We start from the raw sequence: 7,318 nt of genomic DNA, 5'->3' as shown, positions 1-7,318 counted from the left end.
GTCATCTGCATATCTGAGGTTATTGATATTTCTCCTGGCAATCTTGATTCCAGCCCAGCGTTTCTCATGATGTACTCTGCATATAACTTAAATAAGCAGGGTGACAATATGCAGCCTTGACGTACTCCTTTTCCTATTTGGAACCAGTCTGTGGTTCCATGTCCAGTTCTAACTGTTGCTTCCTGACCTGCATACAGGTTTCTCAAGAGGCAGGTCAGGTGGTCTGGTATTCCCATCTCTTTCAGAATTTTCCATAGTTTGTGGTGATCCACACAGTCAAAGACTTTGGCATAGTCAATAAAGCAGAAATAGATGTTTTTCTGGAACTCTCTTGCTTTTTCGATGATCCAGCGGATGTTGGCAATTTGATCTCTGGTTCCTCTGCCTTTTCTAAAACCAGCTTGAACATCTGGAAGTTCACGCTTCATGTAGCCTTGAAGCCTGGCTTGGAGAATTTTGAGCATTACTTTACTAGCGTGTGAGATGAGTGCAATTGTGCAGTAGTTTGAGCATTCTTTGGCATTGCCTTTCTTTGGGATTGGAGTGAAAACTGACCTTTTCCAGTGCTGTGGCCACTGCTGAGTTTTCCAAATTTGCTGGCATATTGAGTGCAGCACTTTCACAGCATCATCTTTCAGGATTTGAAACAGCTCAACTGGAATTCCATCACCTCCACTAGCTTTGTTCATAGTGATGCTTTCTAAGGCCCACTTGACTTCACATTCCAGGATGTCTGGCTCTAGGTGAGTGATCACACCATCGTGATTATCTGGGTCATGAAGATCTTTTTTGTACAGTTCTTCTGTGTATTCTTGCCACCTCTTCTTAATATCTTCTGCTTCTGTTAGGTCCATACCATTTCTGTCCTTTATCAAATCCATTTTTGCATGAAATGTTCCCTTAGTATCTCTAATTTTCTTGAAGAGAGCTCTAGTCTTTCCCATTCTGTTGTCTTCCTTTATTTCTTTGCATTGATTGCTGAGGAAGGCTTTCTTATCTCTCTTTGCTATTCTTTGGAACTCTGCATTCAAATGGGAATATCTTTCCTTTTCTCCTTTGTTTTTTGCTTCTTTTTTTTCACAGCTATTTGTAAGGCCTCCTCAGACAACCATTTTGCCTTTTTGCATTTCTTTTCCATGGGGATGGTCTTGATCCCTGTCTCCTGTACAATGTCACGAACCTCCGTCCATAGTTCATCAGGCCCTCTGTCTATCAGATCTAGTCCCTTAAATCTATTTCTCACTTCCACTGTATAGTCATAAGGAATTTGATTTAGGTCATACCTGAATGGTCTTGTGGTTTTCCCTACTTTCTTCAACTAAAGTCTGAATTTGGCAATAAGGAGTTCATGATCTGAGCCACAGTCAGCTCCCGCTCTTGTTTTTGCTGACTGTATAGAGCTTCTCCATCTTTGGCTGCAGAGAATATAATCAATCTCATTGTGGTGTTGACCATCTGGTGATGTCCATGTGTAGAGTCTTCTCTTGTGTTGTTGGAAGAGGGTTTTTGCTATGACCAGTGTGTTCTCTTGGCAAAACTCTATTAGTGTTTGCCCTGCTTCATTCCGTACTCCAAGGCCAAATTTGCCTGTTACTCCAGGTGTTTCTTGACTTCCTACCTTTGCATTCCAGTCCCCTATAATGAAAAGGACATCTTTTTTTGGGTGTTAGTTCTAAAAGGTCTTGTAGGTCTTCATAGAACTGTTCAACTTCAGCTTCTTCAGCATTACTGGTTGGGGCATAGGCTCGGATTACTGTGATATTGAATGGTTTGCCTTGGAAACGAACAGAGATCATTCTGTCATTTTTGAGATTGCATCCAAGTACTGCATTTCAGACTGTTTTGTTGACCATGATGGCTACTCCATTTCTTCCAAGGGATTCCTGCCCACAGTAGTAGATATAATGGTTATCTGAGCTAAATTCACCCATTCCTGTCCATTTTAGCTCGCTGATTCCTAGAATGTCGACATTTACTCTTGCTATCTCCTGTCTGACCACTTCCAATTTGCCTTGATTCATGGACCTAACATTCCAGGTTCCTATGCAATATTGCTCTTTACAGCAATGTTTCTTGGTCAAACAGGATCAGGGGCTTTCCTGATAGCTCAGTTGGTGAAGAATCCACCTGCAATGCAGGAGACCCTGGCTCGGTTCCTGGGTCAGGAAAATCCACTGGAGAAGGGATAGGCTACTCACTCCTGTATTCTTTGGCTTCCCTGTGGCTCAGCTGGTAAAGAATCCACCTGCGATGCAGGAGACCTGGGTTTGATCCCTGGATTGGGAAGATCCCTTGAAGTCTTTTTTTTTTTAAATAAAAAGTTTTATTGGAGAAAAATAGAACCACCATGTACACAGGGAAAAGAGCACAAAAATTCAACTGATACAGAACTGAAAGTCACAACTACCCAGTGTTGTTTTCGATTACTTTTCAATTTTTTAAATGGCTTCCCTCAATTTTTTAAATAGCCTTGCCAGTTTTTTTCAGCTGAAATAGCATCAAGTTTTCAAAAAATTAAGAGCCTCAGCAAAGGGATCAGCTTTTAACATAACAAACGTGACACCAAGAGTCTCCTAATAGGACCAATTCTACCGAAAAATTCCTGAAGCACATAACTACTGAGTCTGGTAGAACAGTAGCTCAGAGACCATCAGGGATTAGTTAGAACACTGACTCAGACGGTCCAGTTTGCAGAGAGGGCAAACAAAAAAACAGAAAAACCTGGAATGCTCTTCAACCTATGTGATATTGCCAGCACAGCCCCAATGCAAACTTGAGAGATTGGCCCCAAAATGGAAAGTAATAAATTCGTTTACAAATAGAGGCACAAAATGAGATGTAAGTAAATGATATCCACTATGCATTAAAAGAATATAATTTACACTTGAACAAGATGAGTTTGAACTGTGCAGCTCCACTGATATGCAGGTATTTTTCAATAGTAAGTTCTACAGTACTACATGGTTCATGTTTGGTTGAATCTGCAAATTGGAGGAACTGCAGATATGGAGGACTGACTCTTAAGTCATACACAGATTAACTTCCTCCTTGTTCAAGGGTCAACTGCAATGGATAGTGAACCAATCAGGTTTTTTCAGGAGTACAAGGATGGTTTATAATTTTGTTAATGTGCTGAATTAAATTTTAATCAGTGCTGGAAAATGTTTGATATAATTAACAAATTTTTAATTTAAAAAATCTTGGCAAGCTGAGATTAGAAGAAAATGCTTTGAACAGATGGAATTTTTATTAAAAATCTACATCAGTTATGTGACTGGTAAAACATTAGAACAATTTCATACAAAAATAAAAATGCAATTAGGATGCTTGCTTATGCTTCATATTGTACCAGATAGGTTAGCCAAGGAACTAAAATAAAAAATATAAAATGAAGTATAAAATTGTTTAAAAAAATTCAAATTTTACATAGAAAATTCAAGCTTCTTAAATGATGGGTTATAACACCAAAAAGTTCAGTAAGATAGCCAAAATGTCAACATTAAAAACTCAATTCCTTTCTCCTACCCCAATAACAAGTTAGATTATACAATAGGAAGAAAAGTCCATTTATAATAAAGCTAAAGTTCTGTAAGTCCTGTATGAAATACCATGTTAATGAGTAAGAAGACTTATTGTAAGCCTCAACGTGTTGAATCACCTCAACTGATAACTAGCTTCATTATAATATAAATGAATTCAGATAGGATTTTTTCCTTTATCTTTTAAAATTGAAATATAGTTGACTTACAATATTATATTAGTTTTAGGTGCACAACATACTGATTCAAAATTTTTATAGCTTATACTCCATGTAAAGTTATAAAATATTGACTATATTCTCTGTGCTATAAATATATCCCTGAAAATTTTCCTAATTTTATACCTAGTAGTTTGTACCTCTTAATTCTCTCCTTCTTGCCCCTCCTCTTCCCTCTGGTAACCACCACTGCTTTGTTTGCTATATCTGTGAGTCTGGTTTATTATAATCATTCAGTTGTTTATTTTTTTAAGATTCCACATATAAGTGATGACATACACTTTTCCTTTTTTGTCTGACTTATACTTCACTAGGTGTAATACCCTCCAAGTCCATCCATGCTGTTGCAAGTGTCAAAATTTCATTCTTTTTTAGGGCTGAGTGGTATTCTATTCTCTCGCTATATATATTTGAAGGAAATGACAACCCACTCCAGTATTATTCTTGCCTGGGGGAATTCCATGGACAAAGGATCTTGGTGGGCTATAGGCCATGAGGTTGCAAATAGTTGGACACAACTCAGTATGTGTGTGCATGCACACACACACACAATGGAATACCACTCAGCATGTGCACGCGCGCACACACACACACACACACACAGAGTGGAATACCACTCAGCCATGTGTGTGTGTGTATAATACCACATCTTCTCTATTCATCTATCTATTGATGGACACTGGGTTGCTTTCATACGTTGGACCACAAAGAAGGCTGAGTGCCAAAAAATTGATGCTTTCAACTTTGGTGCTGGAGAAGATTCCCGAGAGTCTCTTGGACTGCACAGAGATCAAACTAGTCAATCTGAAAGGAAATCAACCCTGAATATTAATTGGAAGGACTGATGCTGAAGCTCCAATACTTTGGTCATCTGATCCGAAGAACTGACTCATTGGAAAAGACCCTGGTGCTGGGAAAGACTGAAGGCCAAAGGAGAAGAGAGTGGCAAAGGATGAAATGGTTAGATAGAATCACTGACTCAATGGACAAGAATTTGAGCAAACTCCTGGAGATAGTGGAGGACAGAGGAACCTGGTGTGCTGCAGTCCACGGGGTTGCAAAGTCATGCGGACATGACTTAGTGGCCGAACAACGACAACAACAATCGAAAAAGCAAGAGAGTTCCAGAAAAACATCTATTTCTACTTTATTGACTATGCCAAAGCCTTTGACTGTGTGGATCACAATAAACTGTGGAAAATTCTGAAAGAGATGGGAATACCAGACCACCTGACCTGCCTCTTGAAAAACGTGTATGCAGGTCAGGAAGCAACAGTTAGAACTGGACATGGAACAACAGACTGGTTCCAAATCAGGAAAGGAGTACGTCAAGGCTGTATATTGTCATCCTGCTTGTTTAACTTATATGCAGAGTACATCATGAGAAATGCTGGGCTGGAAGAAGCACAAGCTGGAATCAAGATTGCTGGGAGAAATATCAATAACCTCAGACATGCAGATGACACCACCCTTATGGCAGAAAGTGAAGAGGAACTAAAAAGCCTCTTGATGAAAGTGAAAGAGAAGAGTGAAAAAGTTGGCTTAAAGCTCAACATTCAGAAAACTAAGATCAAGGCATCTGGTCCCATCACCTCATGGGAAATAGATGGGGAAACAGTGGAAACAGTGACAGACTTTAGTTTTTGGGGGCTCCAAAATCACTGCAGATGGTGACTGCAGCCATGAAATTAAAAGATGCTTACTCCTTGGAAGGAAAGTTATGACCAACCTAGACAGCATATTAAAAAGCAAAGACATTACTTTGCCAACAAAGGTCTGTCTAGTCAAGGCTGTGGTTTTTCTGGTGGTCATGTATGGATGTGAGAGTTGGACTGTGAAGAAAGCTGAGCACTGAAGAATTGATACTTTTGAACTGTGGTGTTGGAGAAGACTCTTGAGAGTCCCTTGGACTGCAAGGAGATCCAACCAGTTCATCCTAAAGGAGATCAGTCCTGGGTGTTCATTGGAGGGACTGATGTTGAAGCTGAAACTCCAGTACTTCGGCCACCTGATGCGAAGAGTTGACTCTTTGGAAAAGACCCTGATGCTGGGAGGGATTGGAGGCAGGAGGAGAAGGGGACGACAGAGGATGAGATGGCTGGATGGCATCACCGACTGGATGGACTTGAGTTTGGGTGAACTCCGGGAGTTGGTGATGGACAGGGAGGCCTGGTGTGCTGCGATTCATGGGGTCACAAAGAGTCGGACACGACTGAGCAACTAAACTGAACTGAACTGAACTGAATGGAGGGGGGAAAAAGGAAGAGCATCTGTCGTACATATGGCTAGAATCCCAGAAAGAAGAGAAGAGAATGGCATACAGGATACATTTGAAGACATAATGACAAGGAGTTTTCCAGACCTGATGACTGACATCAGACTGAGGACTGATACAAGAAGTCTGATGAACCCCAAACAGAATAATTACAATCCACCCCTAATTATATTTTAGGAGAATTGCAGAAAACCAAGGCAAAGAGAAAATGTTAAAAAATTTTCCTTCAGTGAAATGACAGATAGATGGCTGATTTTTAAACAGCAAGGAAGCAAAGCTTAGAAAATGGTTAGAATGATACCTTCAATGTCTGAAATACATCAACTGCCAGCAAAAAAAAAAAAAAAAAAAAAATCAAGCACAGCAAAAATATTCTGCAAGAATGGAGAAACCGTGTGCCTGTTGTGAGGTGCTACGGCCACAGGAATGCACGTGGAGAGCCAGCTTGTCAACCCAGTCCCCTGAGCCCTCTCTTCTCACTGGCCTGCATGTCTGTGATCCCCTGTGGCAGCCCCTGCAGCCAAGTCAGTTCATGCTGCTGGCCCAAGTCCCATCCCCAGTCTGCACTGACATGCACTTGGGGCAAGACCTGGCAGCCACAAGTGCCTGCCAGGAGCCAGAATCCCTGCAGCTGATAGTGTGCCTAGAACCAGCCCTGGCACACAATCTCTTCCTCTTCTTTCCCCTCCATACTATGGTCTATTTAGTTTTTTCCTGACCTAACTTCTGCTCACCATTTCTCTCTTTGTCTATGTCTAATTTCCTGTTAATCTCATCCATGGGATGAGAATTCATAACAATGGGATGCTGGGAATTCATAACAATTCCCAGTTCAGTTCAGTCACTTAGTCATGTCTGACTCTTTGTGACCCCATGGACTGCAGCACACCAGGCCTCCCTGTCCATCACCGACTCCCGGAGTTTACTCAAACTCATGTCCATTGAGTCGGTGATGCCATCCAACAATCTCATCCTCTGTCGTCCCCTCTCCTTTCACCTTCAATCTTTCCCAGCATCAGGGTCTTTTCCAATGAGTCAGCTCTTCACATTAGGTGGCCAAAGTATTGGAGTTTCAGCTTCAACATCAGTCCCTCCAATGAACACTCAGGACTGATCTCCTTTAGGATGGACTGGTTGGATCTCCTTGCAGTCCAAGGGACTCTCAAGAGTCTTCTCCAATACCACAGTTCAAAAGCATCAATTCTTCAGCGCTCAGCTTTCTTTATGGTCCAACTCTCACATCCATACATGACTACCGGAAAAACCATAGCTTTGACTAGATGGAC

This window comes from Cervus elaphus, chromosome 4, assembly GCF_910594005.1.
Source record: "Cervus elaphus chromosome 4, mCerEla1.1, whole genome shotgun sequence".
Taxonomy (NCBI): Eukaryota; Metazoa; Chordata; class Mammalia; order Artiodactyla; family Cervidae; genus Cervus; species Cervus elaphus.
Note: the sequence above shows the minus strand (reverse complement) of the source record.